This window comes from Lutra lutra, chromosome 2 (genome assembly GCF_902655055.1).
Source record: "Lutra lutra chromosome 2, mLutLut1.2, whole genome shotgun sequence".
Taxonomy (NCBI): Eukaryota; Metazoa; Chordata; class Mammalia; order Carnivora; family Mustelidae; genus Lutra; species Lutra lutra.
The window spans coordinates 144,685,054-144,697,392 of record NC_062279.1 but is presented as its reverse complement, the minus strand read 5'-3'; the positions used below and the strand labels follow the sequence as shown (position 1 = coordinate 144,697,392).

Here is a 12,339-nt window from a genome sequence, read left to right as displayed (position 1 = left end):
AGTAGAAACAAGCCAGGGGTTCCTTGGCCCAACACTAATGACCATGGCTCGGACAAGTTCATCTTCCGCTGCAGGCTTCCAGATACTCTGTGAAGGAGACATTCCCCTTCCCTGACTGCTCTGCCAATTCGCAGCGGACCCGACTCTCTGACGTCTCCTCTCTGATCATTCTGGCCAGGGACAGCCCCAAGGGCTCCAAGCCTTGTTTGGACCCCAGGCCTCCCGGGTCCCAGCCACTGAACTCTTTCCTCTGCCCTAATGTCCCCAGAATAGAACAGTTCAGCGACTACTGAAGTGCCGACTCCCTGCCAGGACCAGGGAACAGACAGAGCAGCACACAAGATAAACTCGCGTTGGCCCCGGGAGCCTGGATCCCCCAAGGAGGCTTCGCCTCGTCTCGGAAGGCGGCTACCCGCGGGGCACCTGGCTTCTGACCCGTCTCTGCTCCGGCTGGTCCTGGGATCAGGGCCAGCGACCTCATCCCCCACTCCGCAGGGCTGCTTTTACCGCAGACCCGGCCCAGACTGTATCCCCCTGTGGAGGCTGTGATTTAACAGGGCTGGGGCGCGGCACGGTCGTCCGAATTTTCCAAAAACCCTCCAGCGCGGCTCAGTGCGGGAACCACGGCGCTGGCCCCGCGGAACAGCTCGGCAAAGCACTCCCAGCAGAGCCCGTTTTACAGATCAATAGACTTAGGCCGGACCAGACGGACGGCCACCGGACGTCCCGGGGCGCATTCGTCTCGCACACCTGCCGGGAGGCAGGGGCGCCCATCGATGCGCTCCGCCGCTCGGCTCCCCACGCCTGGTCCCTGCCCGCGCGCGCCCCTTCCCCCTCCCGGCCGCTTCCCACTTCCAAGATGGCCGCGGGTGGAGCTGACCAGGTACGGAGGCCTCTGGCGGGTGTCCACGGGGGCCGGGCGGACCCGAAGATCCCCTCAGGCCTCCCCTCGCGGTCCCACTGGGCCCTCGGGAGAGAAAAGGGCCGGCGACACCTCTTCGGAGCCCGCGGCGGGCGGGCGAGCGGCCCAGGAGTGGCAGTGGGGCGAGCGTCGAGCTCCAGGAGCGGCGGCGGCGCGGCGGGGGGCGGCAGCCGGGCGGAAGAGCGGCAGCCTGGCGGAAGAGCAACTGCAGCCGGCAGGGGGCGGGGCGAGGGCGCGCGGGGCGGGGCGGGGAAGGGGGCGGGGTAGGGGCTCGCGGGGCGGGGGCAGGGCGTGCGGGGCGGGGCGAGGGCGCGCGCCGCTGTTGGCCGCGGGCGGCTCGCGCGCACCTGCCCGCCCGGCCCACCGCCTGCGGCGCGCCCAGCGTCCTCCCAGTGCAAGTTGCGGCTCCCAGGGGGCCTGGGCTGCGGGCCCGCCGGCCCCGGGGATGGCGTCTGAGCCGTGCTGACTCCGGTACTGAGGGGCTCCGGCGAGGGGTCGGGACGCGAGGGAGGGAGGGGGGCCGGGGCGCGCGGGGCCGCTGCCACCTGCTGCTGCGTCGGCGGGCGCGGAAGGCGGGCCGGGCCGGGGCGCGCGGGTTAGGGACTGGCTTGTGTCCCCACGGGCCCTCGCGGCCGCTCTGTCCCCCCGCACCCGGGGAGCGCGTGGGGCCCGGGTGACCTCGCGGGGCCGGGGGCTCTCGATTCCTCCGCCTCTTGGAGACGCGCGCGCTGACACGCTTCTTTTCCGGAACTTGACGAAAAGTTTTGTTCCTGAAGCGCCGGGCTTCTCAGCCCGAGAGGAGCTAGCTCGGCGCGCGCAGCCGCCCCGCGGGGTCCCCGCCACCTCCGGGGTCTCTGACCCCCGACCCCCAGGACCATATAACCCCCGCCAGCCCCCTCCACTTTGGGGCCCCGACCACCGGAACCCTCTCCACCTTGGGATCACCTCCATCTCGGCCCCCTCCCCCACAGGTTCTTGTCCACCTGGGGGGAGGGCGACCCCTGGCCCCTACCACCCCAGGAATCATTGAAAGTGGCCTCCACTTAGGGGCCACTGGCATCTGGGGTCTCCGACTCCCGGGACTCTACCTTGGAGTTCCCGACCCCTTTTCTTTTTGGAACCGCTGTCACCAGACCGCAGAACCCACATTCTCAGACCTCCTGTCCCGGAGCCAGGGGCTCCGGTAACCTCAGGGACCCCCCCCCCCCCCCCCCCCCCCCGCCGCCCTTTCCTGGGCCACAGAATTCCTCTGTGCAGGAGAGACCAGAGAGAGTGGGCTTGGGGATCCTATCCACCGGGCTGACAGAGGGGCCAGAGCTGGGGTGTTGGCGCACAGGCAGCCTCCCTGGGCACAGAGCTGCCAGGAGGAAGATTGAGGCCATGTTGTGGAAGCCTCAGGAAGGGACAGGACTGGCCACACAGACTCCAGGCTCCTGGCTCGGGCAGTGGGCATTTAGTGGAGGGAGCCCTCCCAGTCTAGCCCCCCATCCCCCTTGTTTTTTGTTTGTTTGTTTGTTTGTTTTGAAATTGCACAGCACCGTTTTTCCCAGGAGAGTATTGAAAGCTTTGCTTTGGAAAGTTCAGTGTGCAGGAGGGTCTTGAGCATTCACTTATTTTATTTCCTGAGGCTGGTTGAGGACGGTGGTGTCTTTGGGACCCTATCAGCAGATGTTTGTACCTCCTTGTTGTCTTGACTTCCTTTATTTTTTATTTTTTTAAGATTTTATTTATTTATTTATGGCGGGGGTGGAGAGCACGTGACAGAACACACGCAGGCTCACGGGCACCACCGGGCAGAGGGAGAGAGAGAATTTCAAGCAGACCCCACGGAGTGTGGAGCCAGGTGGGGCTCGATCCCAAGACCCTGAGATCATGTCCTGAGCCGAAGCTAAGAGGCAGGTGCTCAACCAGCTGAACCACCTCTTCCCCTCTTTTACAGCTGGGTTACATCTGCACACTGTTAGGTGCTTTGCCTGGACCCGACTGGTCTTACAGCGGTCTTGGAACACTGCCTCTGGCCCAGTTTCTCTGGCCAGTACCACCCCTGCCTCAAGTGTGGCAATGACTTCTTCCTGACTCCTTCTTAACTCCCTGTCCAGCCCGGGTTGCCCTTTCCCCCTCCACCCTCCACGGCCTGAAGGCTGTCTTAGTTGTATATATATATATTTTTTAAGATTTTATTTATTTGTCAGAGAGAGAGAGGGAGAGCGAGCGAGCACAGGCAGACAGAATGGCAGGCAGAGGCAGAGGGAGAAGCAGGCTCCCCGCCAAGCAAGGAGCCCAATGTGGGACTCGATCCCAGGACGCTGGGATCATGACCTGAGCCGAAGGCAGCCGCTTAACCAACTGAGCCACCCAGGCATCCCTTAGTTGTATATATTTGATCCCTGTAGATTGTGGGCTCCACCTGATCCCCAGCCCTAATGAGAACATGGTTATTGAGTGAGTATTTTCTTTGGGAAACATTAAAGGAGGTAATGTAACTGATCCACGGTCCCCCAGTGGGGTGAGAGGCATGGGTGGGATTCAGATGGCCCTGGGTAGCTCGGCCAGGTTCACCTGGTGAACACTTGGTGTTCAGCCTGGTCCCAGTTCCTGTCCCAGTTCCTGCTTAGCACTTTGTTGTGTGCTGAGCTGGGCTTGCTTCGTCCTGGTGAAACTGTTTTCACAGTGTGCCTCCAGCCCACCCTCACATTCAGCTTCACTGCTGCCTTGCCTGGCCTCTGTTGATCCCGCCGTTCCTCTCCATTCCTCTGTCACTCCTCTGGCCCACTGTCCTATTCCCCTCTGTCCAGTGGGCCAAGTTCTGTCTTTCAGGCCTGCCTTCCTCTCATCTGTGCTCTGATGAAGTCCTCTCTAACCCTGAGGACCTGCTTATCAGAGCAGCTTAGTTTGGAATCTGTCTCCCCTGTTGGTCAGGGCTTCTGACCGTCATGTCCCCAGCCTTAACACAGGGGATGCCTGCCCAGCCTAAAGTGAGTGCTTGTGGAGCTCGGGGACCTTGGAGAAGATTTGCTATGAAAATAGGCATTTATACATAATATGGAAGAGAAGGTTTTAGGAAAATGAGTGGGTGTCATCTGTTAATGTTTGTTTTAGGACGGTTATGAAATTTCTAGGGCCTGAATTGTTAAGAATTCTAGGTTGCCCAGCTGGAAGGACCTCAGGTAGATCAGCTGGGCTTATCACCTCATTTGACAGATGGGCAGTTGAGGCCCGGAGCTTAGTGCCACAGAGCAGGTGTGAGGAGAGATGTCAGTGACAGGAAGAAACCAGAGGGTGAGGTTTGCCTGCACAAAGTGGCTGAGTCTGGGCTTTGTTTATGCAAATGAGTTGCTAAAATGGTGGGCCAGAGCCTGCTGGCCATATCTGCCCAGGAAGAAGTAACACCAGCATCTGAGGTTTAACTCGTGCCAGGCATGATCTAAACGTTTTATATTTGGGGGCGCCTGGCTGGCTCAGTTGCTGGGCGTCTTAGGCTCAGGTCATGGCCCTGGGGTCCTGGGATCTAGCCCTGACTCAGGCTCCCTGCTCAGCGGGAAGCCTGTTTCTCCCTCTCATACTCCCCCTGCTTGTGTTCCTTCTCTCGCTGTGTCTTTCTCTGTCAAATAAATAAATAAAATCTTAAAAAAAAAAAAAAACCCAAAATGCTTTATTTGCCTAAGGAGATAGGAGCTATTATTGTTCCTATTTTACTACATGGAAATTTGGGCACGGGGTGTTAACCGAGTCCAAGGTCACAGAGCTTGTAAGTGGAGGAGCTAGGCTTTGAACCCCGGGCAGCCTGCCTCCAGAGCCTGCATTATTTTTCCTCCTTGTGTATTTTGTTTTTAAAGACCCTTTCCCTGAATTCTAACATACAGAGGCGTGTAAAAATTGTTAAGCATTTAGTTTATCGAGCATTGCAAAGCTTCAGCAAGCTGGTTTGTGCTTTGATGTCAGACCTGGTGTGAATCCAGTTTCTGTCGCCGTGTGACCTTAGGTGATTACTCAGCCTCAGTTTCTCCACCGAGCTTGGCAGCCTTGTGATGAGTGGAGTGTGTGATTACATGAAGCAGATTTGCTGCCTGGCAAGTGTTTAATAAATGGTTTTCTCTTCTTAATAATTAAGACTGTAAGTTGTGCTGGTTTTGCTAAGTGGTCTGAATACCTTCCTCTTCTGTCAGTTACCTGTCAGTCACCTTGAGATACTTATGCTGAGTCACTTTGCTAAGTCACTGTATGTAGCTGAAACATTTGGGGGTAGTTGGGGGACAAAGGCCCCCCTCCCCAGCCCGTGCAGTGAAAGTCCTTAATTTAAAATTTCCCACCTGTGTCTTTTTTTTTTTTTTTAAAACATAACCACTTTGGGGCAGTGAAAGTTACATGTCTTCTCCTTTGGGTTGTGGAAGAGCCTTTGGGGACCCTCAACAGCTTACCCCCAGTTTCTGCCTGGCTTGCTGATGGGCCAAAACTTACTTAAACAACATTCTGTTACGTTCTAGGCACCTGAAAGTTGCTGTTCACCTCCCAGAGGAGTATATTGAACTTCTAGGAAATCCTTTTTTGGGATTGTTTTTATCCTGAAGAAGAACCCATTTAAAAATCAAATTACTTTTATGGTTGACGTTTCCATTGTGCATAATGCAAATTGAGCCATTATTCTTGGCCCTGGTGCAGTGGGAAGAGCGAGCCCACAGGAGCCCTCCCCAGGTTGGACCATGCACAGGGCGCGTCATTACACAAGCCCCTTGCGTCTTGCCTCCTTATCCTCGAGGTGGTAATGATGGTGCCAGGAACTCCTGGGGTTGTCATGAAGGTTACAGAGATGGCGGGTGTGAACTTTGAACACTGTGCCTGACGTACAAGGCAGACCCGGGGAGCAGAGGCAGCTGCTCATGTTAATTGTTGACGCCAAAGCACCCTAGTTCCAGAACGGCCTGTGCCTTTCTCTCCCGGGTCCTTTTTGTCTCGGCCACGACCTTAGAGAAAGTGACTCAGCATGGTTGGTGGTCCTGGAGCCCTCTAAAAGCCAGCTGATTCGTGTGGGTGATGCCCCGGAGATCAGGGGGCTTTCCTGGGTGGTAGGACCTTACTTCAGAGGCTTAACTAGCCGGTTTCTCCTGACTGGTCCTGTCCTCCAGGGTCAAGATGAAGGCCTGCCAGGAGGCTGGTGGTCTCATCAGAATTCTCCCCAGGAGGCATGAAGGACCCCGAGGAGCCTCGTGAGGAATGACGTGGGTGTTGGAGAGAGAACAGGTAGGGCCTCACCTGTACCATCATGGGCAGGTCACTGTACCAGGCTCAAGTCGGCTTTGTTCCTATCTGGGAAATGGCAGAAGACAGTCTGCTTTTTCACAGGAAGAATGAGGATTTAGGGAGGTTCTCGATGTCTGTTAGGGCTGCGTGAATAGCCCAGTTGTCTGAGGGGCCTTGGAGTCACGAACTTGGGTTCAGGCCCCCGTTGCTGCCACATAAAAGCAGAGCCCTTGGGTAAGCCATGGACATCAGTGTCCTCCTCTGTAACAGTGGGGACAATACCTAGCATGTAGAATTGTTGAGAGCTGTAAAGCAGAGACCATTTTAGGAGCTTAGCACAGGGCCTGGTACTCATTAAATTGTAGCTTTATGGTGATGTTCTGGGGTCTTTGGTGTTGCAGACCTGGTCCTATCCTCTTGAAGCTTTGGCTCTGTGACAGGTGGCTTCTGAGGCCGTGGCTGACAGAAAGGAGCAATGTCTGTCTTCTCTTAAGATTAAGGGTACGGAGGGGCGCCTGGTGGCTCAGTTGTTGAAGCATTCGACTCTTGGTTTCAGCTCAGGCCATGATCTCAGGGTCTTGGGATCGAGCCTCGTGGTGGGCTTTGCACTCAGTGTGGAATCTGCTGGAGATTCTCTCTCCATGCGTTAGCGTGTACGCTCTCTCACTATCTCTCTCTCTCTCTCTAAAATAAATCTGTTAAAAAAAAAAAAAAAGAGTAAGGGGATACGGAAATCAGTGGCAGAGCCGGGCTGATGGGATGCTTGGCAGCAAAGGCAGGCGCGTCCTCTGTGGAGGCTCGGGGAGAGGCACGGTGTCAATGGTGCTGGTGGGGGTGTGAGGAAGCGGCCCCCAGCAGCAGCCACTGAGGACCCCGGATGGGGTGGGCGCCGGGGAGTGCCATAGGCAGGAAGCAGCTGCAGGCAGGTGAGCACCAGAGGATGTCTGCATGGATGGGCAGCACCCTTTCTCCCCGAAGCTGCCCGAAAGTAAAGGTGTGCCGGCTGGGGACATAACTCAGTCATTTGGGTTTGGCCTCATAAACCGTTTATTTATGAAGGCATGGTCAAGACCTTGTCACTGCTTTTTATTTATTTTTTTTTTAAAGATTTTATTTATTTATTTGACAGAGAGAAATCACAAGTAAGCAGAGAGGCAGGCAGAGAGAGAGGAGGAAGCAGGCTCCCTGCTGAGCAGAAAGCCCGATGTGGGGCTCGATCCCAGGACCTGGGATCATGACCTGAGCCGAAGGCAGCGGCTTAACCCACTGAGCCACCCAGGCGCCCCTGTCACTGCTTTTTAAAGAGAAGCAAATTAAACTGTTGTTCAGGACGGACTTGTTTTCCAAAGTCTCATTCAGAGTCACTGGCAGAGCTGCCATGGGCTTTCGGACTTGTCTGGAAGGCCTAGCCGGGGCGGGGTGAGAGGTGCAGGTCTGGCGGGCGGGGTGAGAGGTGCGCTGTCTCTTGGGGCGGTAAATAGGATGCAGATTCTTCTTGCTGCCTGGAGGGAGAAAGCCTTCCTCTGATCTGTACTTGACGTCTTATGGGTTTTTCCTTTGTCTGGGAGGTGACAGCTAGTCATCCTTAAACTTGTATCCCATGGCTGGCCACCTGGGTCTGGAGGAGATGGAGGGCCTGCGGGGTCTGCCGTGGCCACTGCTGGAGGGGATTGTCCCAGGCTTCGGGAAGCCGGTGTAGAGGGAGGAATTCTCTCACTTTGACCGTTCCTCCCAGAGTGGTGGGCAGCCAGCGGGGCATGGGATGGTCATGCCCGGCTTGCTGCCGGGAACTTGATTGGGGGGTGCACTTCTTTCTCATCTCCTTGGGTCCAGGGCTCACCTTGTTCTTGAAGCAGAACCCATTCGCCATAGATGTTTCTTGGACAGACTGTCCCCGAAACCTGCCCTCTTAGAACCTAGTTGTTAGTAATAATTAACTCAGCAAGTAGATTTTTTTTTTAATTTTTTTTTATTTTTAATTTATTTATTTGACAGAGAAAGATCACAGATAAGCAGAGAGGCAGGCAGAGAGAGAGAGAGAGAAGCAGGCTCCCTGCTGAGCAAAGAGCCCGATGTGGGGCTCGATCCCAGGACCCCGAGATCATGACCCGAGCCGAAGGCAGCGGCTTAACCCACTGAGCCACCCAGGCGCCCCAGCAAGTAGATTTTTGAATCCTTAATCCATGCAAGGCATTTGGCCAGACAGTGGTATCTGGAACCTGTTAGCCCCATGCCTGCCTGGGCTTAGAAACCCTCAGAGGGCCAGGGGAGCAGCGGAGGGCCAAGGGGAGCAGTGGACGGGGAGCAGCAGAGTGCCAGGGGAGCAGCGGGATAGACCGTTGTCTCAGGTGTGGCCAAAAGGAGCCTCAGAGAAGGGAGGACCTGCAGCCTCCTGGGGGAGCAGGGGAAAGCTTCTCAGGGGAGGTGGCCTTGGGAATGTGCTGTGTCTTCTTGTGGCACCTGCTGCCACATCCCCAGGGACGCTGGTGGCCCCGGCCGTGGGGTTTTGAGAGAGGCAAGGGTGACCACATGAGGCTGCTGAGGCTGTCAAGGCCAGGGTGGGAGGGCTCTGTGCCAGCTCAGGGAATTTAGGCTGATCCTGTCTTTAGAAAATGTGTGACTTGGAGGCAGGCCATCTGCAGCTGGCCTCTTGGCAGGCATCCAACAGCCACCCTGCAGCCTCTCCGAGAAGCGAGTGCTTTGTGCATGCAGCCCCCCTTTGGGGCACGCTCGGAAGGCAGGTGCTCTGGCCAGGGGCTTCTGGTTTCCTAGGACTGGTGGCCCCAGGCAGAGGGGTTTGAGGACAGGCGGCCTGGGCCCTTGTGGGGTTTGGTTTGTGAGTCTGCTGCAAGCAGCAGGACATGTTTGCTTTAAGCTTATGTCCCTGCAGGCCGCCAGCCTTGTTTGTGGGGTTTAAGGAACTTCACCTGGACTTGGACCGAGGGAGGCGCCAAAGGTCATTCATCTTCTCCCTGGAAGAGGCCCTTGTTCTGCAGGCCAGGGCCCCAGCAGAGAGGAGAGAGGGGTGCAGAGGAGGCCACGGCCAGGCGGCTTTGGACTCTGTCACCCCAGGTTCGGCGCCCTCGTGCTCTTGGGGTGGCGGTTCTGGGAAGGGGTCCCTGCATCCACTCAGCACACTTTTTGTGTCCCGTGACTTCTCGTCTCAGAATTGCTGTCTGCGGGCACCTGTGCAGGTCCTGCAGCTCCTCACACGACGGCGGGGGAGGGAATTCCTGTCTCCTGGGCCTAGACTGTGGTTGGACAGGGTAGAGCACGTGCCCCCACCGAGCCCTCTCGTTGTCTATATCCCTGTATCGCCCACTTTCCTGCCAGCCGGGGGGGAAGCTGAGGCCCAGGAAGGTTACACTTTCTCCCTGTGGTAATCAGCGGAGCCAGAATGTCAGCCAGTCCAGGCACCCAGGTTCCATCGCCATGTGTGGTGAGGGTTTCCTCCGGCGTTTCTGGCTTTTTGCCAGTTTGACCTGTCAGACTATTGATGGCTTTTTGATGATTCTAATAACTTTCAACATTGCAAGAGATTAGCTCTTCACTGTGTGCTAGAAATGTTTCTTGCTGTATTTTCCTCTTAATTAAAAAAATGTCGAAGTCTTGGGGCGCCTGGGTGGCTCAGTGGTTTAAGCTTCTGCCTTTGGCTCAGGTCATGATCTCAGGGTCCTGGGATGGATCCCCAGATTGGGCTCTCTGCTCAGCGGGGAGCCTGCTTTCCCCTCTCTCTCTCTGTCTGCCTCTGCCTGCTTGTGATCTCTGTCTGTCAAATAAATAAATAAAACCTTAAAAAAAAAGTCGAAGTCTCAAGTGTATGTGCATTTGAATCTCCCTGTGTCTCCCTGTTGGGACTCCTGTTGTTCCACTGCATGGCTGGGTTCAGGGATTTCCTAGGGCAGGGGCCCCAATATTGGCAGCGGCTTTGGCTGGAGGAGCCCAGGCCTGGGGACTCGGGGTGGTGGCTGCAGCCCAGGAAATCGAGGGCGGTGGGAACTGTGGCCTGAAAATGTGTTCATGTGTGCTGAGGTGGTGCCCAGAGTCTTCCAGAGGATGAACTGAGGTTTTGCTCACTAGGTTAGAGAAGCACTTGATGGAATACATTTATAATTTTGTTTCTGTATTTAATCCTAATTTTGTGTTTTTGTTTTGGTGTAGTGCAGTGTGGTTCTACCTTGTAAGAAAAAAATCGATAATTGATCAGTGCAACATCGTGGTTTAATAACCCTTCCTCACTCACCGGGTCATATTTCAAGATTTTATATTTAGTTCTGTCTGTTTCTGAATTCTGCATTTTGATTCATTCCTTCATATATTTTTTTTATTTTTTATTTTAAAGATTTTATTTATTTGAGAGACAGAGAGAGAGAATGAACCAGGGGGAGGGGCAGAGGGAGAGGGAGACTCAGACTCCCTGCTGAGCAGGGAGCCTGATGTGGGGCTTGATCCCAGGATCCTGAGATGATGACCTGAGCCGAAGGAAGACGCTTAACAGACTGAGCCACCCAGGCGCCCCACATTCCTTCTTATTTTTATTTTTTCTTCAGTGCTGCACTGTCAGGCTGGTTGCTTCGAATTCTGGGAGGGAGGGAAATGACCCCCTCCCTGGTTCTTCTAATGAATTTGCTTTTGCTGTGTTGACAGGCTTCCTGAAGGGGAGCGGGAAGGCTCAGTGACACCCAAAAAGGAGTGGCTATCATTGTTCCCACTGTGCTTCAGAACCTTCCCCCACTGACTCTTTGATGATGGCGGCCACCAGCAGAGCGCTGGCTGGGCCCTCTGCCTTTAGATGCTTTTCTCATGGTAGTGGACTTAATTCTCCCTGGGCAGTCAGTACAGTGGGGATTAGAGCCCAGGAAAAGTCCCATTAAAACCCAAGAAAGTGGGGCGACTGGTGGCTTAGTCGATTGTCTGCCTTCAGCTCGGTCATGATCTCAGGGTCTTGAGATCAAGCCCTGCACTAGTGTCCATGCTGGGTGTGGAGCTTACTTAAAAACAAAAAACCAAAAAACCAAAAAACAACCCAAAGTACCATTCTTTATGTTGTTCTACACTGTGGATCAGATTTCTTTTTTCTTTTTTAAGATTATTTATTTATTTGTCATCGAGAGAGCACAAGCAGGGGAGCGGCAGGCAGAGGGAGAAGCAGGCTCCCCGCTGAGCAGAGAGCCCGATGCAGGACTCAATTCCAGGACCTGAGATCATGACCTGAGCTTCGGCTCAGGGCTGCTCCCTATCAGACTGAGCCACCCAGGCGTCCCCGTGGAGCAGATTTCAATAACCCCACCAGATTTCTCTAGTTTTGATGTTTTGAAGGACAGTGGAAGGTGGTTTAACCTACTCCAGGGTTCTCTGTCTAATGGGGGCTGTGCTGTCCCAGGCTGTGTGCCTCCTGCGCCATCAAGTCCACCCGTGTCTTAGGCCAGAGAACCGTAGGCAGGTGTGTGTGTGTGTGTGTGTTACTGACAGCTTTGACTCTTGTCACTCAAGTCTTTATTGTAGGTTTATGGTCTTTATTTTTCCTTTTTAAATTTTATTTATTTATTTACTTATTTGGAGAGAGTAGGGAGCAGCAGGCAGAGGGAGAAGCAGACTCCCTATTGAGCAGGGAGCCTGACGCAGGGCTGGATCCCAGGACCCCGGGTTCATGACCTGAGCCCAAGGCAGATGCTTAACTGACTGAGCCACCCAGGTGACCCATTATTTTTCCTTTATTATCTGCCTTCCTGAGGCAGCCTTCTACCTGGGTTTTTATGACTCCACACTAAGCTATTCATCCACTGGGGATGGCCTGTTTTTGGGATCAGTCCCATACATCCTGGCTGTGCTGCTAAATAACGCTATGATCTTGGAGCTATTTCTTGACCTCACTGAGGTTTCCTTGGTTTCCTCCACGGTAATGGGGGTAATATGCCCGGCCTTGTGGATATGTGGAGGGCCATGGCTGACTTGGATGTGGTTGGGGCCATCTCACGGCATGTGGCATACACAGTGTATCTTGCTTCCTATCTTGATGAGGAAACCTGGGTTTTAATGCTGTCTTGGAACAGGTAGCACTTGACTTACATGTGGGTTATGAATTCACGTACTTTGGACAGAGGTGTTCTATTATTTATTTATTTATTTATTTTTAAGATTTTATTTATTTATTTGACAGAGAGAGAGAGATCACAAGT

The 12,339-nt window shown here is 54.6% G+C and overlaps 1 protein-coding gene across 3 annotated transcripts in view; it reads left to right on the top strand.

Moving 5' to 3' along the window:
* The first annotated feature begins 828 nt into the window (after positions 1-828).
* Positions 829-12,339, top strand: part of TBC1D14 (TBC1 domain family member 14) — a 103,966-nt gene continuing 92,455 nt past the window's right edge. The window contains exon 1 of one of the 3 annotated variants that reach the window (XM_047718796.1): positions 829-883. The gene's annotated coding sequence lies outside the window, so the exon portion shown is untranslated. Of the gene's footprint in view, positions 884-1,240; positions 1,394-6,045; positions 6,161-12,339 lie in introns of those variants that run through there. The other 2 variants (XM_047718799.1, XM_047718797.1) reach the window with 2 other exon arrangements.